The 27,507-nt window shown below is 42.6% G+C and overlaps 1 protein-coding gene across 1 annotated transcript in view; it reads left to right on the top strand.

Moving 5' to 3' along the window:
• B4GALT5 (beta-1,4-galactosyltransferase 5) overlaps positions 1-27,507 on the top strand; it is a 77,173-nt gene that overhangs the window by 27,860 nt on the left and 21,806 nt on the right. The window lies entirely within an intron of this gene.

The raw sequence follows: 27,507 nt of genomic DNA, 5'->3' as shown, positions 1-27,507 counted from the left end.
ATGGGCTCTGCAGGGCATAAAAGGTGTTTTTGTGACTCAAGGAGATACCCTCACACCTGCTGAAGCTCTTGTCGGAGATGGTAACGTGGAGAAGGTGTTGCTACGCCTGTGATGAGCATAGTAGCCTCTTGCTCACGTCTGCCTTTAAACGTATCTTAGGACACATCTAAATAGACCTGTTAAATCGGTCCACTGATGCGGTCTGGTGTGTTTAAGTGCTTCAAGCAGGATTTTCCCGGAGTGACTGTCTTCACTATTGTCATGCGTTTTAAAAGTAGCTTAGAAGTCATTTCACTGTCTTTACAACTGGAATAACAATGTGGATAAAAGTCAGAATTGTATGGGAACTCTTTGTAATAAATTCACTGTTTTTCTGTAAATCTAAAATTATTCTAAAATTGAAGGCATGTAAAAAGGATAATAACTGTGACTTCCTGAAGGCCCACTCTATTCTAATCACTAACTCAGGGGTCTGACATTTGTTATTTCTAAAGCCTCACAGGACTGTGAGAAGTTCGGTCATGAGCTCAGAACCACAGGATCAGAGCCGAAGGAAAGATGACTCGCACCCCATTCAGCTTCCTCTCTGTCTGCTGGGGAGTGGGGATAGGAGTATTTGAACAAGCAGCTCTTCAGCGTGTCATTTAAGCCCACATGTATGCCTTGGTTTCTTTCTATTATAGCACCAGTAATAGTGCGTGGCACTTAACTGATTTGTACACTCGTGTTCCTGCCGTGTGGCCTCCATCAGCTCAGGGACCAACGTTTTCTCTCTCCTTTCTTCATTAATTTTTAAGAGTTTTTATTTAAATTCCAGTTAGTTAACATACAGTGTAATATTAGTTTCAGGTGTACAATTTAGTGATTTCTTTCAATAAATTTTGAACTAACCCGAGTGTTAACCATATATAAGGCCCTGGTCTTTGAACTTTGCATGTGTTGCTTATCTTCCCTAGCCCAATGAGATAGGTGTTATTATTTGCTTCATGTTAATAGGTGAGGAAAGTGAGGTTCAGAGAGGCTAAGTAACATGACCAAGTCTACACAGTTAATATGTGACAAAGCTTGTGCTCAGGTCCAGGGGTTTTCCTCTGGAGGCCAGCTCTTAACTACTAAGCTGTAGTTCCGTTTTAGTGTCTTTGGATCTTCATTGTTTCATGGATGGTTAGTGGGGTGCCTCTCTGGATGGGGGCCTCAAATGTGGGGTGACTCGATTGGGTGGAAGCCCGTGCAGTGACAGGATGCACCTGAGGCAGATGGAAGTTTATCGAATACACAGCAAGGGAGCAGCTCTCTGGCCGTATTTAAAGGGGGAAGGTGAGGACGTATGGGGACATAGGGGATTTTCCCTTTTTTGGCAACTGTGCCTGGTTGGAAGTAGCCCATTGGTTGGTCGGGGCCTGTGGGTATTTTGAGGTGGGTCACCTAATGAGCTGGTTTGCACTCAGCTTCGTGGTCGACGTGGGGCCCTTCTGGGTTGGTCATGTTTCCACTGCTCAAGCATGTTGCCTAAAAGGCACCTCTATGGTTAGATTAATAATATAAAAGTAACTCCTTGGAGAATAGAAACACATAATTTTATAAAATATTTTCCTTTTTCAGTTTAGATCAGAGGGCATAAATGGGGGATTAGGGTCAACTAAAAAGATTGTGTTCTGTTCAAAGGAGAGAGCCACTGGGCTACTCAGCACCTGATGATTGCATCAAGGTAGCAAGGTGGGAATTTTATGCTCGTTTTTGCTAGATCTTCCAATATTTTGAGAGACTCTAGAAATCTGGATTTTTATATGAATGATAATAAGCACTTATTTTTTTTAAAGATTTTATTTATTTATTTGACAGAGACAGAGATAGACAAAGCAGGAACATAAGCAGGGGGAGTGGGAGAGAGAGAAGCAGGCTCCCCGCCGAGCAGGGAGCCCGATGCGGGGCTCGATCCCAGGACCCTGGGATCATGGCCTGAGCTGAAGGCAGACACTTAACATCTGAGCCACCCAGGCTCCCCAATAATAAGCATTTAAATAAATGTAGTTCTTATTTTGTTGTAGGCTTTCTTCTTGGTGTTTTACAAATATTAACTCATTTAATCCTAAAGGAAGTACAAATATTGTTGTCCCTATTTTATGGATGAAGAAACTGAGGCACAGAATGGTTAAGTAATTTGCCTAAGGTCGTTCAGCCAACTGTGATTTAACCCCAGGTAGTTTACCTCCAAACTTGATACTTTTTAAAAAAGTATTTGTTTATTTTTATTTATTTGAGAGAGAGAGAGCATGGAGCATGAGGGGGGGGGGGGGGAGAGACGGAGAAGCAGACTCCCCCCTGAAAGGGAGCCTGACGCTGGCTCGATCCCGGGACTTTGGGATCATGACCTGAGCCGAAGGCAGTTGCTTAACCACTTAACTGACTGAGCCACCCAGGTGCCCCCAAAGTTGATGCTTTTAGCTACCAAACTATTTACCTGGTAGTTAAGCCACAGTTTAAAGATAAAAGGAAACCAGAAGACCTCTACACACAAAACAACCTTTGTTGTTTTGTGTGTAGATACTTTGCAACTTCTCATCTGAACGTTCTCAGATCAAAACAGTTTATTTCTAACATAACTGCTTCATTAATAGTTGTTTTTGGGAATTTTTATCTGCTGGATCTAAGCTTGTTTCACTCTTCTGTATCATTTCTATATTTTTCTTTTGCAAAAGAATATGGAGTTATAGAAGATTAAAATGTTACAGAAATGTATAATCATAGAAAGTTAAAAGCCCTGCATAACCCCACCATTCCTCCAAGCAATTGCTATTAAGCTGCCTGGTACATATTTTTCTAAGCTTTTTTCCTAAACATAAACTAATAATAGTTTTTTAGTTCATTTCAGGTATATTATTCTTGTTAAATGTCAAAGTTGTATTTATCAAGCTGTTGCCCCTTAAGTCCAATTTGTTAGAAATGTCCTTGATGTTCTTGATTGTGGGGGCAGAGAATTTACTACCATTCTTCCATTTTTGACTTTTCTTGCATGATACGTTTTTCTTCTTTTAAATATTGCTTATAGAAACTAGAGTTATCGGGTGCCTGGGTGGCTTAGTCCATTAAGCGTCTGCCTTTGGCTCAGGTCATGATCCCAGGGTCCTGGGATGGAGCCCCCGACAGGCTCCCTGCTCAGCGGGGAGTCTGCTTCTCCCTCTGCCCCTTCCCACTGCTTGTGCTCTCTCACTCTCTCTCTCTCTCAAAGATAAATAAATAAAATCTTAAAAAGAAACTAGAGTTGGGGTACCTGGGTGGCTCAGTCGTTGAGTGTCTGCCTTTGGCTCAGGTCATGATCCCAGGGTCCTGGGATTGAGCCCCGTGTCGGGCTTCCTGCTCGGCAGGAAGCCTGCTTCTCCCCCCTCCACTCCCCCTGCTTGTGTTCCCTCCCTCGCTGTCTCTTTCTCTCTCTGTCAAATAAATAAAAATAAATCTTAAAAAAAAAAAAAAAAAAACTAGAGTTACCCATTTTCTTTCTTTTTTTTTATTAAAGATTTTTTTTATTTGAGAGAGAGTGAGAGAGAGCATGAGAGGGGAGAGGGTCAGAGGGAGAAGCAGACTCCCCACTGAGCGGGGAGCCCAATGTGGAACTCGATCCCCGGACTCCAGGATCACGACCTGAGCCGAAGGCAGTTGCTCAACCAACTGAGCCACCCAGGCGCCCGAGTTATCCATTTTCTCAGCTCCGGGTTGGTGTCTTCTTTTGCTAATACAACTTTTCTTTAACCTCAAAACAGGAGGGTTTTTTTTTTTCCCCACCTAGTTCTGGTCATTTCAGCCAAGAAGGTGGAATAAAAATCGGTAGTAATGGGAACTGGAATGGAATGATAGGATTTATATAAATTAAGATGTTGACTTTGAAGATTAAAAATAAAGTTCAGTAGGATATGAATAAATTGGAAAGCTAGAGCTTGAAACAGGTTTCAGATTATGAGCACAGATGGTATTTATTAATTGCAACTCTAGACCAGTGTTAGATTTTTTTTTAATTGAAAAATTTGTCTTTAACTTTAGAAGTATTTGTCTATATTTGGAATGTGTCATAAGCCAAAATTGTATTTTCAGATTCTTTTTAAGTATGGATCCTAATTTTTTCCATCTCTTCTGTTAATCATTTAACCCTTCCCCCCATTAGAATAGAGATCTTGAATTTTTCCTTAGGCTAGGTAGCCATACCACACACACTCAGCTCCAGGTAACATGTTATTTATTTACTGGGCTGCTACTGTATGCTGGCTACTGTACGCTGGACACTGGGATAAGTGAACAGAAATCACAAAAATCTATGTCCTCTGGAGCTATAGGGTTAAGTCAGACAAAAAAGAAAATTATGTATCATATTAAGTGATTAGCGCTGTGGAGAAAGATAAACAGGAAAAGGGAAGGTGCTGGTTTTTGTTTTTTTTTTTTTTGCTGGGCAAGGGTTGCAATTTTAAATATAGTGTGGTTAGGGAAGATCTCACTGAAGTGACAACTGAATACTTTCAGGAATTGTGTGAGCAAGCCTTGCAGGTGCGTGGGGAGAGAGCTCCCTGGGCAATGGCCTTGAGGTAGGAGCTTGCCTAGGGTACCCAGGAACAGCAGGAAGGCCACTGTGGCTGGAGCAGAGTGAGTGAGGCTGAGAGAAAAAGGACCTGCCCTCAGAGGGGGTGAGGACAAGGCACAAATCCTTTGGAGCCTGGGCGGGCCGACTTTGTATGCAAAGGGCCAGCTGTAACTGTTGCAGGCTGCGCAGTCTCCCGCAAGCAACTATTCCACTAGTTGGAGCTTGGAGGTGGAAGCAGCCACAGACAACCATGGGTGTGGCAGTGTTCCAGTAATGTTTTGTTTATAAAAACGGGGTGGGCAGGATCTGGCCCCCCAAGTTTGCAGACTCCTGATTTAGGAGACAGCCATGGTCCACAGTTTGACTTTAACTCCGAGAGAAATGAGGATTCATTGGAAGTTTTTGAAGAGGGAGGACTGAAACCATCTGACTTCTGTTGAAAGAGGATGTCTCACAGTTCCTGGTTGAGAATGGCTGTGAAGGGGTGAGGTGGCAGGGTAGGGTTGTACTTAAACCAAGACAGGAAGGCTGTAGGTGGGGCGGTTGGTGGGTGAGGACAGTGATTTGGTTTAGACAAGTTAAGTTTGGGGAGACTGGTAAGACATCCAAGTGGGGACGTCAAGGGTGCAGTTGGCCTGCAGACCAGTGCATAGGAGAAGTCAAGGTGGGACTCAGTCAGGAGCCTTCAGCGTGCACGTGACATTCAAGGTCATGAGGCTGAATGGAGAAGAGTGGGAGCGGCTATAGCTTTGGACTGTTTTCTACACTTTGGGAATGTGGATTCTTTTCTTTTGTTTTTTTAAGTGGGGGAGGGGCAGAGGGAGAAAGAATCTTAAGCAGGCTCCACGCCCAGCACGGAGCTGTAGCCGGACTCAGGGCTTGATCTCCTGACCTGAGCTGAATCAAGAGTCGGACGCTTACCTGACTGAGCCACCCAGGCGCCCTGATTCTTTTCACTCTTAAATGGATTTGAAGTACAGAACCTTCGTGCCCCTTGGTTTCGGCTTATTATTTACCACCGCTAATCTTACTAATTCTAGGTCTTACATACAGCTTTTTGAAACTGTGGTAAAATGCACATAACATAAAATTGATCATTGTACCCATTGTTAAGTATGCAGTCAAGCGGCATTTAGTTCACTGCGAATATTGTGCAGCCATCACCCCTGTGCATTCCTGGAACTTTTGCTCATCCCAAACAAAAACTCTGCGCCTGTTAAACAACAACTCCCCAGTCCTGCTTTTTCCTGGTCCTTGAAAATCACATTTCTACTCTGTCTCTCTGAATGTGCTTGTTAGAGGTCCCTCGTATAAATAGAATCATGCAGTATTTGTGCTTTTGTGTCTGGCTTATTTCACTTAGCTTAACGTCCTCAAGGTTCATCCATGTTGTAGCCCTGTCAGTGCTTTCATTACTTTTTTTTTAAAGTTCTTTGAATAATTAATACAAACCTCTTATATTGAGTCCTGTTTCGAAGAGGAGTTCCTTGCTTCTGAGCGGTCTCAGTGACTCAGCCTTGTGTTCCAGAACATTCCTAGTCTGTGCATCTGGGAAGCCGTAAGAGCTTGAGGAAGTGCTCCTTCAGCCCATGCAGCCCTCTTTTTATTTGTGCAACTAGTAAAATAGTGACAATGATAATAAATAGCTGGATGATTGACTCTCTAATGTGATCTGATGGATTTTCTGATATTATGGCATTTTTAATCAGGATAAGGTGAAATCGATAGAAAACCTTAAGGGACAGCTTATAGGTAGCAGTTGTGTCAGAATAGATCCTTCTGGAAATGGGATGAGAGGTATTTCTGGAGAGCATAATTTTACAGCTTGCTCATTTGACAAATTGCTAAGATTGGGGGCAAGTCCTGTATTGTTTGCCTGTTACTTCAAGGCATTTGTGGTGTTATTCGCCTTATCTCCTAAATAAGCTCTTGACTCTGCTAGATAACAGCAGTATTTATGGCAGGGAGTGCATTGAGGGAGAACCTGGCCCTCCTTTGGGGTTCAGGAGTTAAGGCCACTGAAAGCTCAGTTGACATGTGAACAAGGCATTGTTTGTCTAACCAACACTGAGTTTTCTAGGCAAGGCTCAGTAATGTTCTTTACTGTGGTGCCAGAGAATGATGGATAGTAGAACGAAAATTAATTTTTAATTTCACTGGAAGATCGGCAATTGCAAAAAAAAAAATCTTTGTTAAAAAAAATTTTTTTTTGAGAAGAAAATTAGAGGCAAGAGGTTGTTTTCAGGACCCAGCCCTGAGCTCGTAGTTTCGGTAGAGTTTTCAAGTTACTTCCCAGAGCTCATTGAGTCATCCCAGCAGTGCTGAAAACGGTCCACTGTAAGGAGTTGAAAAGGAAGATCAAAGTATCCATTGTTCTCTCCTTTTGAAGAGAGGAGGGTTAGTTTTGGGTCTGGCCCTAGGTTTTTATTTTTATTTATTTATTTATTTTAAAGATTTTGTTTATTTATTTGAGAGAGAGAATGAGATAGAGAGAGAGCATGAGAAGGGAGAGGGTCAGAGGGAGAAGCAGACTCCCCGCCGAGCAGGGAGCCCGATGCGGGACCCGATCCCAGGACTCCAGGATCATGACCTGAGCCGAAGGCAGTCGCTTAACCAACTGAGCCACCCAGGCGCCCTGGCCCTAGGTTTTTAAATTTTTCTTTTTTTCTCTTTTTATGTAACCATCTAGTGGGCAAGGGATGAAATTAATATATCTGGGAGGTTGTAGGGGACTTTGCTTTGGGCTCCATGAACGCTGAGAACTTTTCATTTTTGCCCGTTAGCTGTAAGGGCAATGGCAGCCGGTACTGAGGTACTTCCGGAGGCCAAGGATCACCAAGGCCTTAGTAGCAAGCTTGGTGAGAACTTGTAGGCCACGTCAAAGCAATATTTGACTCTGTTTTTCTATAAAATGGAAATAATGATACTTCATCGAAATTAAATGAAACCCCTTAACTCTTAATTTTCTTCTTGATTAAGGCTTGTGCAAGGAGGAAGTTTGAAAAGAATATGCCCTTGTTACCTGTCTGCCCCACTTTGTTCCACCACAGCCCCTGTGAGCCCCTGGATGGCTTCCAGGGCTCAGTGATTATGTATCTTATCAAGCAAACATTGCTAGGCTTTTCTTCAAGACCTCCTGGCCAGCTGATTGTAAGTTTTGCCGTGCAGAGGCGGTGTCCACACCATTGGGTGTATCTGCTTGAGGACTCATGGCTGGTGCCTAGCTCAGGGCTACAATAGGAGGAAGGTACCTACATTCTTTGAACAGTAGGTGAATCAGCTCAGGAAAGGGCCTAAACTCTTGTCCAGCTGAATTACCTACTTGTTCTGGACTATAAATAATGCTGTGACATGCATTTAATCCTATTTGAGTTCCAGGGTTGGTTCTGCTTTTCTATCTTGATTCCCTTGGGCTGTCGCTGGGAAATTAGTAACCAAGTTGACCTTCATCTTTTAATTTAGCTCAGGAGCCCTAGGCTGTATCTGATTGGTATATCAGGAGGGGTGAGATCTAGGCTCCCTTCCAGTGTCATTTGATTCTCTTACTTTGCTATTTTCCTGTGCTCTGAAGAAATAAAATTTATTTACTCTGTGTCTTAAGGTGGAAAATAGCTCTTTTTTAAAAAAATTGCTATTTTTAAAATTTATTTAACTTTTTTTCTTAAGATTTTATTTATCTGACAGAGATCACAAGCAGGGGGTGGGGGCAGGGAGATGCAAGGCTTGATCCCAGGACCCCAGGACCACGACCTAGGCCGAAGGCAGATGCCCAATCGACTGAGCCACCCAGGCGCCCCTAAAATTTATTTATTTTTAAGTACTCTCTGTGCCCAGTGTGGGGCTTGAATTCACAACCCCGACAGTAAGAATTGCATGCTCTTCCAGCTGAGCCAGCCAGGCGCCCCAAGATGGAAAGCATCTTTTAGAACACCTGCTTATGACCTAAAAGATATTTCGCCTATCACGTTAGCCAAATCTATATGTAATTTTGCAGGACGTAACTCTTATTTTGTATTGCATTCTGGTTATATTTAGATTTTGTTTTATCCATTCAGCTGCATAATAAAAAAGCTGTGTCCCCCCTTTCCCTACGGAGAGAGTTCCACTTCAGAAATCAGAAATAGATCGGATAAGAATCAAGAAAGCCTTACTTTAACATCATTGCCAGGAAGTGTGTACACCTAGCATTAGGGATCAGACATCGGTGTTCACAGTCTTAAGTGGTATGAAAGGGGATTAAAAATTAGAAATAATAATGCATGTTAGCCTGAGTTGTCTGGATTAAAGAGCAGTGCTGTTTTGGAAGTGCTGCCTTGGGGAAACTACTTTTGGGTGCGGGGAGAGGGGCGGGATGGATGGCATGATGCATGTTTTACCAGACACAGTGTTATCTTAGGGCCGGGCTCTGGGGAGGGAGAGTCAGACTTCTCATACTAAGGAGGAACTTGTGTTTTAGTTGAGTGTGGGTCATCTATGCACAACAGCTCGTTTGGTTGTGCCCACCTTTGAAGCCCTGTGGTTCCTTTCTAGCCCATGCTCACCACTTGACATCAGAAAGTTGTAGTGCTCTCTGGCTAACACTCTTAAGCTTCTTCTGAAAAGGCTGCATGCAGACAAAGAAGTCAGCAAAACTGTAGCACCTCTAAAAAAAGCACACACACGTCATCGGGTGGTATTCGGATGCCCCGGTCCCATAATTTGAGGATGATTATGCCTTTATGTAGGTAGAGGAATACAGAAGTAATTCTCTGCTTCTCAGAATGACTCCCCTTCATTTTTATTCACCAGAAAGCAGCAGGTACTCATCATCGTAAACGCAGAGGATGAATGCCATATAACCTTGTTCTTCTAAAGAGTGAGAACACTCACTGTGTAGTGCTTCCTTTTCCTCCCCCAGCATGGGCTGGCACAGCTGCTGACTGTCTTGTATCCGGTTGGTGCCTCTCCTCCCTTCAACCAGCTTCTTAGTAGTTTTGCTATGTGCTACTCTAGCCCTGGCATCACGGGGCCTTCGCACACTTTGCAGTCAGTGCGCATCTGCCAAGTGCAAACGGTGTTGCCCGTAAGAGCAACGGGACTTCTTCAAGGAGGAGGAGATCATTTGGCAGGTTCATCTGTGCTGGGTCTGGAAGGTACCCACTCATCCTTCTCTCTCTCTCTGTTTGACAAGGTTAGTATCTTCAATCACTAGCTTAACTTCATCTCTGCTTTTATTACCACTCCCAGCATGAATTATTTAGTACAAACTCAGACATAATCTCATAAAATTACTTGGTGTTAGTGTCCTGCTGTGAGCATCATTTTCTTGAGTGTGTTGTGCTCTGCCCGCAAATTAGCAAAAGCCACTTCAAGAAAATCTGTGGGTCCATTTAGAGAGGTTTAGTTGGTGTTACCTGATAATTTTTTTTTCATTTTCTTTTTATTCTTTTTTTTTTTTTTTTTCCCCCTTAAAGTAGGCTCCACACCCAGTGTAGAGCCTAACGCAGGGCTTGAACTTCACAACCCTGAACTTCACAATCAGGAACTGGCTGAGATCCAGAGTCAGATGCTTAACTGACTGAGCCACCCAGCCGCTCCTACTTTCATTCTTACATAGTTCACAGCTTTCCTAGAACAATTTTTTTTTTTAAGTTTCTCTTTTTACCTGATAATAACCCCTCAAAAATTTCTCAGTGGGCTGGTCATTTTATGAGCAGGGATCCAAGAAGTGCCAAGCTTTGTTTGGGGGGCTGGATTTGGAGGAGAGGGGAGTCTTCTCTAACCAGAAGACTCCAGGCCTGTAGTCGTTTAAGAATTGGGTTTTTTTGGGGTGCCTGGGTGGCTCAGTCGTTGGGTGTCTGCCTTCGGCTCGGGTCATGATCCCAGGGTCCTGGGATCGAGCCCCACATCGGGCTCCCTGCTCGGCGGGGAGCCTGCTTCTTCCTCTCCCACTCCCCCTGCTTGTGTTCCCTCTCTCGCTATGTCTCTCTCTGTCAAATAAATAAATAAAATCTTTAAAAAAAAAGAATTGGGTTTTTTTAGGGTGGCATAGTACAATGACCCTGCTCTAAAGATAAAAATCACTCATCCCCTTAATAATTTGCCAGATTGTTGAAATAAAGTCTAGAGCTAAAATTTATGCTCCCTTTTAACAGTGATCTAATTGTGAAAATCACAGATGGCTACTGACAGTTTATGAGCGTTAGGCATTTGCTGATTTTCAAAATAACTGTAGGAAAGGAAAATCCAAGGTGAGAAGAGAAACTAAAAATCATACAGCCACATTATTGGGTGTTGGCGTCTTCAGACAGCAAAAGAAGCAAAACAGTACAGACATAGGAAGTTAGCTCTCATGGTTATACTAGTTCAAGTTCGGCCTCCCTTTACGCCGAGCCCCTAGAGCCCTAGAGCATTGCGGGAGCTTATGGGTCAGGGGCCCCTGCCAACAAACCCACAGGGCCCTACAGCAACTTGGAAGCCTAGGTGTTGGGCGTGGTGGGAGATGTTAATTGGCCTCTGAGTGAACTCCGTATACTGCTAGGATTCTTATCCCTTGATAAACTTACTCCCTCGGGCAGTCTTGTTAATATTTAAAAATAGTGCTAAATCTATTACAAAGCACCATAATTTAATTTTTGTGGCATTTCAGTGCTCTGTGGTTGTCAGCCCAGGGTCGTTTAAAAAGTCTTTGGGCATACTGAGTTTTAACTCTTAACCTATAAAAGGTTTTCTTGTTTTTTGTTTTTTGATTGTGGGGTGTGCAGTCCTAGGAATTTTTGTCTGAGAGTAAGGTCAGCCTCAGGAATTTTTAGTTACTTTCCTTTCCGTAAACCTGCAGATGTAACTTTGAAAGGGAGCGGCAAACAAGCCAAGCTAGGAATGCTACACTAAGAGAGAGGGTGTGGCTTTCGCTGGCATCTTCTCCGTTCCCCCTCCCTGTTCATCCTGAGCACATGCTTTTGTTGTGATGGTTGATTTTTCCTGGAACTTTTTCCTTGTCTTTATCTTGGGTTTTGTGTCTTTAAGTTCCGGGCAAGAGGAGCAGTGTTGTCTGAGATCTTGGCTGGTTGCAGAGAGTTGCTGATGCCCACCGAGGGTGGGATTGGGGAGTGGCAAGAGAAGAGATTGCAGAGACAGGCCAAGTTTCATGGACTCTTGTAAGTTATGCTGTGCAAGAGGAATTTGAACTTGACCTTGACGGCAGTGGAAAGCCGTTCAAATATAAATTGAGGGAGCAACAGGAAAATTTATTTGTAATTTCTCTGCAGTTCTATGAAATTATATGAAAAGAGTAAATGCGGTTCTTGGTTTCAGAAACAAAATAATTTTTTGTTGGCATAGAATAGCCACCGAATGCTTTAACTTCTTATGTAAACATTACTTAGGTATTTACTCCCCGTATTATAATTTGTGATCCACTTACAGGATTCTTGGTATGGTATTAATATACTTTAATTTAGATTTAGTTGGCAATTTAGATAGCATCCAAAATCAAACTCTTCTCCCAGCTTTTTATTATGAAAAGAATTTAAACCTACAGAAAAAGTTAAAAGAATAACACAGTGTACGCATTACCCTTCATCTAGGGTCAACAATTATTACCATTTTGCTTTATTTATTTTAACTCTGGCTCCCCCCGCCAGCCATGTGAAATTAAACTGTAGACACAGCAAGACATTTAACCTCTAAATACATCAGCACACATCTCTTAAAAATGATAAGGATTGGGGTGCCTGGCTGGCTCAGTCAGTGGAACATGCAATTCTTGATCTTGGGGTTGTGAGTTCAACCCCCACGTTGGGTGTAGAAATTGCTTAAAAATAAAATCTTTTAAAAAAATGATAGATATAACCACAATACTGTTATTGAAATTAACAGTACTTTGAAAATATCTTCTGATATCCAGACCGTATCCAAATTCCCCAAGTGGTGCTCAAAGTGTATTTAGCCGCCCTCCCCTCAAATCACATACTATATTTGAGTGTGTCTCTTTGGTCTCAGTCTGTAGCTGCCTTCCCGCCCCAACCCATACTCCTCATTATAGTAACTTTTTGTTTTTGTTTTTTTAAAGATTTTATTTATTTATTCATGAGAGACAGAGAGAGAGAAAGAGAGAGAAGCAGAAGGAGAAGCAGGCTCCCAAGGAGCAGGGAGCCCAATGTGGGACTCGATCCCAGGACTCTGGGATCATGACCCGAGCCGAAGGCAGACGCTTAACCATCTGAGCTACCCAAGCGCCCCTATAGTAACTTTTTGAAGAGACCAGGCCAGTTGTTTACAGATAATGTTCTACATTCTGGAATTGCTTGGTGTCAGTTTGATGTGTTTTTTAATCCCCTGAATTTTTCTAAACTGGGAGACAGTTCTGAAAGCTTGATTAGATTGAGGTTATGAGTTTCTGGCAAGAATATTCTGAAGGTAATGTCAGCTTGTTCCAGTGTTAGGGATGCCCAGCTTGATCCCATGGTCAAGGGGTGCCTGTCTGAATTCTCCATTGTAAACGTACACTTTCCCCTTTGCAATCAAGTAATCTGTGGGAAGAATTTTTTTTTAATGTTTAGGAATAGTCTTACAAGTTTTGACCATGCCTTATGCTTTCCAGGATTCTCTTGGTTGGTCCTTCTGTTTCTGTGGACTTGTTGGTCTTGCATTGCTTAAACATGTGAACATCACTTAGCTAAAGAAAGAAATGCTAATGTCTGAACATTCTGGATCAAGTGAAAGGCAAAGCAATATAAGAGATGAGAGAAAATGAGTCCAGCACTTTGCATGGCTCAGAGGACCCATTTCTAGGACAGTTTCAATGTCTGCTAAGGACAAACCATCTGGTCTGAAGGAAGGGTTCATACCTATAGGGTGTCAAGGGAAGATCTTTCTTTGCTAAGTGTTTATGCCGAGAGTCAGGACATTTTCAAGTGCTTTCTCTGGTAATTTTTGCCTTTCTATGGAAATGATGGCTCTGATTTCATGTGTCTGACAGTGTGTTAATCTCAGCTAGAATGATGCCTTTTGGAAACAAATTCCTAAAGAGTAGATAACCCTATTAGTCTGTTATAGTCTTCCAGGCTAACAGTAATATGATTATAATATATTATCCCCATGGGACATGGAGAATAATCTCCTTTCCAGAAGAGGATCAGGAGGGAGGCCAGAGAACTGTCAGTGGACAAATACTTTGGGATTGTGGGCTAGGTAGAGGAAGCTTGCTTGGTGAGCTTTTAACTAGAAAGATCAGAAGTTTTAGGATAATTATGAATCATTGGGTGTAGGTGAAGGTGGAATAATGGTTCAAGATTGGGGAAATTATCTGGAGCAATAAAGAGTGAGGGGCTAATAAGGCAAAAGCTCTGTTGTGTTTTTGTACTGCCTGCTTCTCCCCCCCCCCCCGGCATTAAAATGTATGATTGTTTTAAAAAATGAAAAGAAAGAGGGGCGCCTGGGTGGTTCAGTCGGTTAAGCTTCCTTCCGAGTCTTGGTTTCGGCTCAGGTCATGATCTCATGGTCAGAGCTGGAGCCCTGCTTTAGCTCACACTCAGCACAGAATCTGCTTGAGATTCCCTCTCCCTCTCTGCCCCTCACCCCTTGAGCACGTGTTCGCTCACTCACTGTCTTTCTCTCTCAAATAAATCTTTAAAAAAAAAATGAAAAGAAAGAAAAAGACCCATGTTTGAAGGCATCATTCCTAGAGTGTGTTCATAGATATTCAGTGGGTGCTATGTGAAAAAGGCATTCTCAGTAACTCTGGAAACTTCAAAATTTGGGGTCAGTTCAAACAGATTTGGTTACTGCCAGAACTTTCACTATTGGAACAGAGAACTTCTTTATTATACAAAGATTTTTCTGATGGCTATGGAAATGCTGCATTGCAACAAAGAAAAGAAAGTGCAGATGACCCCATAATTCTAAGCAGAGATGGCACTGAACATTTAAAAATTGTTTTATGCGTGTATTTTCCTCTGTGTCTTTTTCTTTAATCCAAATGTGGTATACTATATACATTGTTCTACAGGATGATTTTTTAGATGAAGTAATGATTGCTTAGATTTCCATGGCATGACTTTGCCATAATTTTTGTCCCTAGTCCCTTTTGTTGCACATTTAGGTAGGTGTGTGGTTTTGCTTTTATAAATAGTACCGAGATAAACATCCTTGAACACACTTATTTATCCAGTTACTTCTTTTTTTTTTTTTTTAAAGATTTTATTTATTTATTTGACAGAGAGGGACACAGCGAGAGAGGGAACACAAGCAGGGGGAGAGGGAGAGGGAGAAGCAGGCTTCCCGCGGAGCAGGGAGCCTGATGCGGGGCTCGATCCCAGGACCCTGGGATCATGACCTGAGCCGAAGGCAGACTCTTAACGACCGAGCCACCCAGGCGCCCCTATCCAATTATTTCTATAGGACAAATATCTGAAAGTGGTAACTGTTGGGTTAGAGTGTGAGCATTTCATTTTGATATACATTGCCAGATGGCCCTCTAAGGGTTGGTTATCCCAATTTATGTTCCTTTCAGCAGGCATGAGATACCTATTTCCCTGCATCCTCACCAACATTCATTATTATCAGTCCCTTTTTTTATTTTTTATTAAGTAGGCTCCATGCCCAGTCTGGAACCCAACACGGGGCTTGAACTCTCAACCCTGAGCTGAAATGGAGAGTCAGAAGCCTAACTGACTGAACCATCCAGACACCCCCATTATTATCAGTCTTTTGAAAATGCAAGCAACTTCTAGCTTCATCCTAAAATCTTATGTTTCATATTTGCAAAAGGATAGAAGAAACTTAGTTGTAGCCAGATAGCATTTCAGAGGTAGAGAGATTTAGCTCTTTGCTATAGAATTGCATTCTTTTTTTTTTTTAAAGGTTTTTTAGGTTTTTTTTTTTTAAGATTTTATTTATTTGAGAGAGAGAATGAGAGAGAGAGAGAGCATGAGAAGGGGGAGGGTCAGAGGGAGAAGCAGACTCCCCGCTGAGCAGGGAGCCAGATGCGGGACTCGATCCCGGGACTCCAGGATCATGACCTGAGCTGAAGGCAGTCGCTTAACCAACTGAACCACCCAGGCGCCCTAGAATTGCATTCTTTTAAATCATCACTAAATTATAATTTTTTAGCATGATAAGAGAGGAAATAGAATTAGAAGCCCTTTTGTGACCCTTGTTCATTGTAGGTAGCTCCAGTATAATATCCTGACCAACTTGTTTGGAGAAGGAGGTGGCTCTGGGAATGTGCTTTTCCATCCATTCAGGTGCCCTCCAGCTTTATCAAGAAGGGGGCTGAAGCACCGTCGTTCTAGAAATGAAGGCCAATAGTGTAGGACAGTCAAACCCTAACCAGCTATGGAAAAGGAGAGGAGAGAAGGCAGACAAACGTAAATCTGAGGTGTATGCAACCCAGTTTTTCCAAAGCGAGGAAAGGAGAAAACACATTTAGAATTGTGAGATTTTGAGTGTAAGGAGGCTTGGCAGTTCAGTGATCCTCAAGGTCCAAAGGGAAGGGAGAAGAATCAGAAGGTTTCAGTACTTATATAACCTTATATTTTGAATGCATGTAGTGTAATTTTATCTGCAGATCTCCTGTGTATCAGTGATGGGGGTTGAGGCTTGGTTGGAAAGATTGAGAAAACCACATGCAGTTCAACATGAATGTTGTAAAGATGGGGCGGCCGAGGTCCAGAGACCACAGAGCCAGCCAGGGACAGTACTCAAAACCAGTGTTGTTGACCTCCCCAGTCAAGGAATTTCCTCTCCACCATCTTCCTTAGAAGGCAGATTTTTATGAGGGGTTTCTTACTCTTCCTGTCATTTGTGCGGTATATGTACGCTCCCCAAAGACAGGAAACTAGAACTCCCTGTCAGTACGTAAATTCCTGGATTCTGTAGACATTTCTGGTTCTAAGAAGCTTTCCTGGGTTTCAGGGTAGGGAGGACTTGAGGAGTGGCCGTCATTGACCACCTTTCTAGAACAGAATGTTGATGTGGAGATAATTCAAGTATGACAGCTGCATACTTTACATACTTGCTCCTCTCCCCACCCCCAGTCTGACAGCTAAAGAATGAAATTGCGAATGTTTTGTTTATTAATGTCTATTGTCAGATAAATTCAGTCTGGCTGGAGGAATCGTTTATTTATTTATTTTTCTGTATTACATATTTATTTTTTTAAAAACTGTTGTAGAGAAAAGTTGTAGAAGCAGAAGGAAGTCAACTCACATACTGTTAACACCTAAGCACATGGGTAACCTTGCTTCTAGTCTTCTTTTGCCTTATGCATTTACTTACTCTTTAGCACTAGTTACCGTAATATGACAGAACTTTTCTCATGTTAAGTGTGGTAGTCTGTGCCAGGTGTTCTACATTTGTTACGTTTATGAGGTTTCATAGCTTTTTAAAGCTATGTAAGATCCTGTCAGGTGTATGTATCACAGTTAACTTATCTGTTATCTTATTGTTGCTTTTGAGTTGTTTTCCAAGTTTTTGCTTTTCTAGATCATTTAATAAAAGACTTTGTGCAAAGAATGTCTACATATTTGGAATAGTTTCCTTGAAATTGCCAGATCAGAGGATATGAGCATTTTTATGGCTCTTTGTTGAATTTGCAAACAGTTTTTCCAAAGGGTTATACCAATTTACACTGGTAAACCAGCAAAATTATCAAGTGTATGTTTCACTCTGCCCTTTTCTGGCTGAATCTTTGTGGTGTGGTTGCAGAAAAGCCACTATACTTAGAGCTTTTGAAAACAGGTCACCTCCACCAAATGGCCATAACAGCATGCTGTGTGCTGAGCTGTAATTCATTAATTTAATAAATAGCTAAGTGTTTACAATTTATCAGACATTACAGATTAAAAAAGAAAAAGAATAAGGCATTCTGCACTCTCACAGCTTCTGAAAGAACCATGCTCAGATGTATAGGATCATGGATAAGAGTTTATGTATCAATTGGAAAAGAGCCTGGACCGTTCTAATCCTGGGGAGGGGGGGTGGGATAATATCAGGAAAAGCTATGAAAGGGGCCATGGAAGCTTAGTATGAGTATGAGCAGGTATCGCCAGAGCACAGTCAGACGGAGGAGCAGTTCTGCCTGGCCGTGGGGAGGTGAGGCCCAAGAGGTGGGCAGAGCCTTTGTCTGGAGTCAGCTGCGGAAAGCGTGTTGCTCGTTGGTTCCAACAGTGACATCTCCACCCTCTCTGAGACTTTACCGCCCAGGGCAGGGCCAGGGTACCTGCAGGTATTCAATGGGAACAGTGACAGAAAGGTAATTTCTAGTTTTCTTTGACCCAGGGTTCCATGCAGGTTACACAGTGCAAAATTGGGGCATCCATGTTGGCCGAGCCCCTTGTGGGTATGTACTTGTGGAGGTTGGTAACCATGCTGTTAAGAATTTGGGGGGAAACAAAGCTAAAGTGACTGCCTTAGGCTGCTCGGCTAGTTAATACCGGTTTAGGCAGAATTTTCATTTCTAATCTCATGTACAGTTTAATAATTTAACAGATAATAGACTAACAGGTCTGTAGAAATGTTTACAGAGTATTTCATAGTTGTTAATTTTTACCACTTTTTTTTTTAATAGCTGGGAATAAAAACTAGGGAGGGTGGAAAATAGAACCTGTGATTGACTTGGTGGTTTTTCTGCTTCAGATGGGGAGAACTAGGAAAGCAAAAGACTTGTCAAGTGAAATTTTTCCCCCAAAATAATTTTGGGGGTTCCTTACTCTCTTAATGTCTCCCCTGCCAACACCCAGTTTTCTTTAAATACTTTTTGTGTGAAAATTGCTACACAGTTGCTCTTGAACGTCAAAATAGATATGCCAAAGGCTGTAAATTTCTTGTCAAAAAATTCCTTGCATTTTTTTTTTTTTTTAGACCGAGCAGGGAGGAGAGGGTGGGGGGATGGGGGGAGAGAGAGAATCTTAATTAAGCAGGCTCCACACCCCAGTGCAGAGGCCCACGCCAGGCTCCATTTCAGGACCTTGAGATCAAGACCTGAGCGGAAATCAAGAATTGGAGGCTTAACCGACTGAGCCACCAGGTGCCCTGAAAAAATTCCTTGCATCTTAAAAAAAACAAAAAACAGGTTTATTTTCTTTCTTAAATATGTGTCACTGTGCACCCACAACCTTGGATCTTAATATTTCTCAGTGTATAGTGTGAGCCTCCAACATTTTAAGTAGATCTGAAACGTAAAAAATCAGGATTTACATTAGAGCTTCAAACTTACTACATTTTTATAAAACTTAATAAAATTTTAGGGACGCACCATACTATATATCATGAGCATTGGCATCCACTACTGAAGTGTGATGCTGGGAGCCAATCAGGTATAAGATATTGACACTGAGGATCCAGATAAAAGGAATCTGTAAGCAAAGTGTGGGAACAAGAGCTGTGTGTTCAAGGGATTTCTAGGCATTTGAGAACCTGAGAAGATGATGGAACATAGTATTTGTTAAAAACTTGGGTTCTGGAGATAAATCTTGGTTACACACAGTCAAGTTACCTTTCTGGGCCTGAGTCCCCGCATCTATAAAATGAGGGGGTAACCTACCTTCATTTAGTGTAAGGAAAGAATGAGACGACACAAGTATTTGGGAAAGTGTTGGCACACACGGGCTCAGTAAATGTATTACTTCCCCCAGGAATCCATCTCCTTATAAGCAGAATAAGTGAATGCATTCTTTACAGAACACCTCCGTGTAGAGCAGCGAACATTGATAATCTCTGTTTTTGGTTGTAGAGATCAGTAGTTTTTTCTGGTTCTTACTTTTCTCAGAAAAGATTGGTCAAAAAGGTAGTGTAGGTTTTGCAGATAGACTCTCGCATGGCAAAACTCAAGTCCAAAACTCCTAAGACACATCTCTGTTCTTTGTTTCCCCTTCATTTGTATTGTATCTTCTATGTGTCTCTTGTATGTGGGGGACGGGAGAGAAAGTGAGCAGCCTTCCTGTTTTCCTCTAGTTATTCCTTTTCTGCTTCTTCTGTTCTCTTTACATTCTCTCTTTCCCCAACCTTTATTATATTTTGAGAGTATGGACATCCGAATGGGGTATAACCCTGGTTCATAAGATTTGTTACAGTGTTTTCCTGGAACGTATTTGACACTGTTATAAATCACACATTCTGTGGTCTGTAGGGGGAACAGAACAGAGATGCCTGGTGTGAGTAAATCCAGGGAAAGAACAGGGAGTCTGGCAGCCCACTCCAATGCGAAGCAGCACCTTTGCGGACTGTCAAAAGCCCGCGCCACACCCCAGCCCTCCCCAGCTGTAGTTAGTATGAGTAGTCTCCAGCTTTCTATCTTGACGTCTTCTCTCCATCTGCTGGCTCCAAGATTTGGCAGAGAGGAGATTCCTCCTGCTGCTTCACGTCGAGGGCAAATACGGCCTTTGGTAAGATTTGGACACCCAGCTTTTAATAACCAAGTGGGATTCTGCACAGACAGCCTCAGTCAGTTCATCCAAAGAACTTCCTTTCTTTGATTAAGGCACTTAGGTCTAGATGCTAAAAATATCAGCCCTTTATCTGGAGCCATGAATGTAAGTAGGAGTGAATTTACTTGTTTTAATACCTACTAGTTGGCCCACTGGAAATCTGATCCTGGACTATTTCTTCAGTGTCAGGCCCCTAAATATGGCACATAAAGCCCTTTATGATCTCGCCCCCTCTGTTTTTCTAGCCTCCTCTCGTTTTTGCCATACATACCCTTCAGTCCAGCCATACCGAACTGCTTTTCGACCCTCAGACATGTTTTCTCCTTTGATATCCGTTCGTCTTCATGGGTGCTCTTCCCCAGCCTATTCTGCACTCTTCTTTCGAGACCCAACCATAGACTCAACTTCTTTTTTTTTTTTCTTTTTAAGATTTTAATTTATTTGACAAGAGAGGGGGAGAGCACAGCTAGGCAGTGGGAGAGGGAGAAGCAGACTCCCCGTCAAGCGGGGAGCCCGATGCAGGGCTTGATCCCAGGACCCTGGTATCATGACCTGAGCTGAAGGCAGACGCTTAACTGACTGAGCCAACCAGGCGCCCCTAGACTCAGCCTCTCCTTGAGAGTATTTTCCCTTCCCTGCCCTCACAGTCTGATTTAGGAGCCACTCTGCTGTCCCTTGGAAACATGACTAATTACAGGTTTCCTTGTCTGGGTCCTGCACTGCAGAAAATCACAAGGACTGTATCTTATTTATAATTAACTTTTTATCCACAGAGCAGAGGGCAGTTCTTGGCACATAATACGTGTATAATGAGTGTTTTTACCTGGTTTGCCTTTTGTATGTTTCTTTTTATAAAAATGTGTGAGAGTATAAATTTCATCTCATTGCTGAAACAGCACACATGCGTGCATGTGCACGCTGTTAAGGCTCTGGCTTTTTTTTTTTTCATTTAACAAGATATCCTGGAATTCAGTTCACAGATTTTCTTTATTCTTTTGGGGGGGTAAATTTTATGGAAATATACTTATTAAAGTATTCACAGGTAAGTGAACAGCTTGGTGAATTTTTACAAAATGAACACACCTTTGTGTGCTCAAGAAATAAAACAATTACCAGAAGTCCCCTTCCAACCCCACTGCCCACTCCAAGGATACCTATTTTCCTAACTTCTTATACTATAGACTGGTTGTGGCTGTTTTAGACTTTATGTACATGGAATGATACCGTGTGCTCTTTGGTGTCCTTGTTCCACATCATGTACGAGAGATCCATTTGTGTGGTTGCATATAGTTACAGTTTGTTCATTCTGGTTGCTGTATAGTATTCCAAGATTCAGATAAGCTACAAGTTTTTAATCTGTTTTACTGTAGATGGACTTGTGGGTTCTTTCCAGTTTGGGGCTATTATTAATGGTTCCTCCCTCTTCTTTACGGCCTCATAGTACTCCATCCATGTGAATGTACAATAATTTATTCAACTAGTCTTTTTTGGATAGACATTTAGGTTTTTCCCAGTGTTTTTCTGTTACAAATAATGTACAAGGTTTTTGGGTTGTTTCTTTCTTTCTTTCTTTCTTTTTTTTTTTTTTTTTAGATTTATTCATTTATTTGAGAGAGAGAGCATGCAAGAGGGTGGGGAGAGAGGGAGAGGGAGAATCTTTAAGCAGACTCCCCGCTGAGTGGGGAGCCCGATGCGGGGCTTGATCTCATAACCCATGAGATCATGACCTGAGCTGAAACCAAGAGTCAGTTGCTTAACTGACTGAGCCACCCAGGTGCCCCTTTTGTATGAGGTTTTGAATAAACTTGTGCATTATATTAAGGAACATGAAAGAAAACCAAACAACTTCGTGAGGAGGGAGAGTACCAGAGAACATATTTTGGGGGGAAAAAAATAATCTGTTTGGCAGTTACGCTCAATTGGTAAAAAGGAATTGCTGAACTTTCCTTAGGAACAGGTTAGTTCAGGGAACAACATTTGGGGTTTCTCTCGTAAAGGAGAGAGAGCTAATGTAAGAGGGGGGCTTGGAATCCCATATCTCTGCTTCCTTGGGCACAGCCTAGTTCAGAAGATTCCATTGTTTAGGGTCCTGACTTACTCACATATTGGTTGTGCATCTTCTGGGTGCCAGACACACTCTTCTAGCCACCAGGGTATAGCTCCTTGCCCTCATGGAGCTCACATTCTTGTAAGGGTGGTAACAGTAGACAAGGCAAATAAGAAAATGTGTAGTATGTCAAATGGGAAAATAAAGCAGGGAAGGCAGATTGGGCTGCGTGTGTATGTGCATGTGTGCATGTTGGGGTGTGTGCGTATTGGGGGTAAGACACAGATCTTCCTGAGTGGTCAGGAAAAGAATGTCTTTTCTTTTTCTCCTTGTAGTTTACCAAGGCAGATGTAACAAACATGAAGAATACACATGTTTAGGATAAAAAATTATGAACTCTTTAAGTATATAGGATCTTGTAATTTTGTCTTTTCCTCAAATTATTTTGCTCCTCATCTGGGATGTCAGACCTCATTATCTTGTGAGGAATTTTTATGAGTCAGAGTCATTTATTAATGTGTGTGTTCAAGTGAAAATCATTTACTGATTCATATGGATATGGAGGCTGACCAGAATTCTAATGGAGAGGAGAGTATGTCTTCTGGTTAGGAGACCCAGTGATTTGCTCCCACAAATGCTCCAGTTAAAGCCATGGCCCAGGGCTACTTACATTGGCACCTGGATGGAAATTTCCAATTATGCAAACCTGAGTGGGGCTTAGTCTTGTCCACTACATTATGGTCGTAAGAGATCCCTCAGCCCAGATACCGGCGGTACATAATAATTATGGTTTCTCATGAAAGTGTAAAAAAGTTATTAGTAAGCCTGACTTAGTAGTAAATGTTACTTTAGCGTTTGTCACCCTGCATTATAATTCCTTGTTTGTGTCTGTACCTTACTCTGTGTTGTCCTATTCATCTTTGGCCCCCTGTGGCCTAGGACTGCCTGTAAAAAGTACCCAGGAAAGCAGGTGCTCCGTAGGTACTTGTTGACACAATGCAGGACTTAACCACTGTGTGCCAATTTAAATTAGGGTTTTTTAGCTGTGATTCAGCCACCATTGATCAAGATCATATTATTGGAAAGTACTGTTTTCCCAAAAGCTCATCGAAATGTTAGGGAACACCTGATTTCACCTCTCTCTGGTTTTTTTGACTTTGCTGACCATGTGACCTTGGGTAAATGACTTCTGTGCCTTCCTTATCTAAAATAAAAAAATTGAGATGATATCTACCTCACAAAGATGTGAATTTTAGATGAGGTAATTTAGATGGAAAGCAATGTGTGTGTGCATATGCACTTCCTGGTTTAGGCCAGAGCCACACGCATAATTTAGTGACAGGACTTTTAATGGGGACATTTGTAAGGTCCTGTAGTTTGAGCTATATAACCAGCTTGCATGAGCACAGGACAGGAAGGGAGCGGCTTTAGCAGCCCATATCTGGAAAGACTGAGGATTTTTGACTCCAGCAAGCTTCCTATGAATCAGTGTGGTGTGACTCCTGTTTATCAATGACAATTCAGTAATTCCCAGGTGATTACCTGCCGGGAATGGAAAATTCTAATTTCTATTAATAGAAATACGTAAAACAGAATTTCCCAGAGTTCTGCAGAGAATCACTTGTTGTTGCCAGTTATCATTGGAGGAAATGGGGCTGGTTTGGGAAGTGGCCGGTTTTAGATAATTGAACATTGTTGTAGAATTTCTTTGGCCTTGTGTTATCCTGCATTGTGAATCTCCAAGAGTGGGTCGAGTGGACCACTTTGTAACAGATGGAACAGGGTTGCTGGTGCTCCTGCTTGTTTCTGAGCCCATCAGACTGCACCCGGACCGTTTTGTCAGCATGGCACCACCCTTTGTCAAGTGTAGACTGCTGGGCCTGTATCCAGAGGCCAGCAGCCAGGATGCAGAGGGCACACAAAGGAAGTAGGGCTGCCTAGCCTTGAGGGACGGGAGAAGGTTAGGTGGGTCGAGGTGAGGGTGCAGGGAGATCGAAAATGCTGTCCTTGGCTATCCTGGGTGGGGGAAAGGGATTTGACTGTTCGGTCACGAGGTGGAATGAGAACCAGTGGGTAAAGGGGATTGGGAAACACTTTGGACGGAACCCAAAGGAGGATTTTCTAAGAAGATGGCTGTGTTTTACATACTGACACAGTCTTCTTGGAAGGCAAGATTTGGGGTTGGTGTGGAGGCATTAAATGGTGATGAAAAGTGTTCTTTAAATCCCATCCAATGCTGAGTCTGTGAATTTGTGATTATTTTCTTTTGTTTGGCAAAATTTATTTCCTCAGCCTTTTATTTTTTTCAGCGTTGTGCTAATTCCTGTAGATAATCAGAAAAAGCATTAATAGGTGGTTTGTGTACATTGTTAGTTGAATGGCAAGACCAACATGTGAGACAGTGGTTAGCCAACTAAGACAAAACATAAACGAGGCAGAATTTTGATAATCTGTAACAGTACCACAGAAATTCCAGAAGAGGAGGACTGAAGAAGGATGTAAACTGGGGGTTGAAAGTTTAATGAGATTTGCATGGCAGACAGGAGAGCAGAAGCCCCCAGGTGGAAGGCTTTTGAGCAGGAGCAGTGTGGATAAATCTGTAATTAAGGAAAATCCATCTGGCAGCTTTGTGGAGGAGATAAAGATTGGAGAGCTGGCTCCTTAGCAGTAATCGTGTAAGCCATGTGGGTTCCTGAAATCTTTGAGGGAGACGCTGTGGCTGTAGCACGGATGAGCAAGGTCTTAAAGCTTAGTCCTTTGAGCACAGGTACACCTGGTGTAGGGTCCATTCTCAGCTGACCTTGGTGAAGCAGCATGGAGAAACTGAAGCCTAGAAATGGACTGTGAGTTGAATAGTATTACTTGTCTCTTAGGATAATTATGAGAATTAAATGAGATAATAATTAAGTGCTCAATGGATGTTACTCACGGTTTATTATGTAGCTGAAGTTCTCTAGAGCCATGGTTCTGGAAATGTTCTCAGACTCCCCACATTGGTATCACTTGTGAGCTTGCTACAAGTGCAAATTCATGGGCCCCACTTGGGATTCCAGATCAAAGAAAGGGTGAGGGGCGCCTGGGTGGCTCAGTTGGTTGAGCATCCGGCTCTTGGGGTCCTGGGATCAAGCCCCATATTGCACTCTCTGCTCAGTGGGGCATCTGCTTGTCTCCCTCTCCCTTTACCCCTCCCCCTGCTCTCTAAAATAAATTAATAAATCTTTAGAAAGGGAGGGCGAAGAATTTAAAAGAGGGGCCAACAACAGTGTCCTTACAGAAGATAAAAGTACCCAGAAGACTGAAATTTAGGGGAAGGGAAGTAGTATGTTTTTTGCAGGGCCCAGCCTTACATGCAATGTTTAATGAATATTTGTTTTCTTATTTTTTTTTTTAAGATTTTATTTGAGAGAGTGAGTGAGCGAGAGGGAGAGAGCCCATGGGCAGAGGGAGAGGGAGAGGGAGAAGCAGGCTCCTCATGGAGCAGGGAGCCTGACGCAGGGCCTGATCCCAGGACCCTGGGATCATGACCTGAGCCAAAAGCAGCCGCTTAACCTACTGAGCCACCCAGGCGCCCCATTGTTTTCATATTATTGAAGACAGCTGGTTTAGTATTACGTTGGCGATGGAAGGAACATTTCAGGGCAGTTATATATAATATGTATAATGTACATATTCTGTAGCCCAAATGATGAAAAAATACCATGAAACCACATTAGAAATTTGATATTGGATGGAGTTTAAATCTTCTGTTCAGGGATACTTCTAGACTGCCTACCTCCTGTGACCTGTGCTGTCCATCTGCTATAGATAAAAACTGCGATGTGACTCTTGCTTTCAGAGGCTTCACAGAGTTACACTTTTTGAAGGACTTGAAGCTGTCTTCTCCTATAACTTTTCTGGCCACAGAGAGTAAATATTCTCTCTGATGTCTTCTCTGCCGCGGTCAGAGGTTAACGTGTGGTGTCTTCCACTTGGTCGCTGCAAGGCCTACTTTGAAACCACTTCATTTCTGAAAGCATTATAGACATTAATTTTTTTGTTTATTATTTTATGGCTCAGGACATACCTTAGACATCATTTAAATCCTTTGCAAGATTTTATGTCCGTGTTTAATGTGGGCCACCTGGGGTTTTCATGGAGAATTGTGCCAGTTGGTCTGTCCCCATCCCCAGCCCTGTCACAGTATAAGCACCAAACAGAGTAGCTTGAAATAAAGTAAATTGACGGCTAGGCTTCATCCATTTAGTCATTATTTACTGCCCATTGTGTGCAGGACACTGTGGATAATAATGATGAAGTGGTGTCAATAAAATATGCCTCGTGGAAGAGCCAGGACAGCCCGAGGCCTTGTGTATCGAGCCTGGCAGAGTGGCCCAGGCGGTTGGTAGCATACCTGCCTGGGGCCTGGTTGGACGGCAGCCAAGTGTTCAGATGATCTCCAGCACACACCAGAGTTTGGATGTGTAAATGTGTCACCCCTGAGGGACACCCCTCTTTTACAGTGGTGAAGAGAAAAGAGATTAGATTAGAATGGCTGGTTAAGAAGTTGTGTTTTGACGGGGCGCCTGGGTGGCTCAGTCTGTTAAGCGTCTGCCTTCGGCTCAAGTCATGATCCTGGGGTCCTGGGATCGAGCCCCACATCGGGCTCCCTGCTCAGCGGGGAGCCTGCTTCTCCCTCTCCCTCTGCCTGCCGTTCTGCCTACCTGTGCTCTCTCTCCCTCTCTGTCAAATAAATACAATCTTTTAAAAAAATTATAAAAATAAAAAAAGTTGTGTTTTGAAACCTTATAATTTCTTGAAAATGAATGGCATGGTGTTTGAGATTGCAAAGGGGCATACCAGAACCGTACTAACTCGTCTTTGTGACTCCCTAGTTTCCCGTCTCAGAGATACTTCAGAAAAACATGAGTGGAGATCATTTCCCAGAGATGATGACCGGTTAATCTGAATAATTATTTGTTAAGAGTAAATTTTTTGTTTTGTTTTGCTTTTATTAAAATATAGTTGAGGGGCGCCTGAGTGGCTCAGTCGTTAAGCGTTTGCCTTCGGCTCAGGTCATGATCCCAGGGTCCTGGAATGGAGCCCTGCATTGGGCTCCCTGCTCTCCCTGCTTGTGTTCCCTCTCTCGCTGTCAAATAAATAAAATCTTTAAAAAATAATAATAAAATATAGTTGACATATTGGTCACAGGTGTGCAATGTAATAGTTCAATATTTGTATATATAATGAAGGGAATATGTTTCAGTTGACACTTGGATCAAGTTGCGTGTTCTTTTCCCATTGCTTTGGGCTTTCGGGCTGAGGTGGGTGGGTAAGTCAGACCGATGACAGTCTCTCATTATCTTCTTGTCTCTCCAAATCCCCTGAAGAAAGGTAGCTGGAGCCCTAGTCCACCACTTTCAAAGGTTGCCAAGACCAGATCTGGACCTAAATGTTTCTAGTAGGCAGAGTGGACAGTGATTCCCTTTCTCTGAGTAGAGCCAGTGGGT

Source organism: Zalophus californianus, chromosome 8, assembly GCF_009762305.2.
Source record: "Zalophus californianus isolate mZalCal1 chromosome 8, mZalCal1.pri.v2, whole genome shotgun sequence".
NCBI classification, from domain to species: domain Eukaryota; kingdom Metazoa; phylum Chordata; class Mammalia; order Carnivora; family Otariidae; genus Zalophus; species Zalophus californianus.
This window is presented reverse-complemented; position numbering and strand designations above follow the sequence as displayed.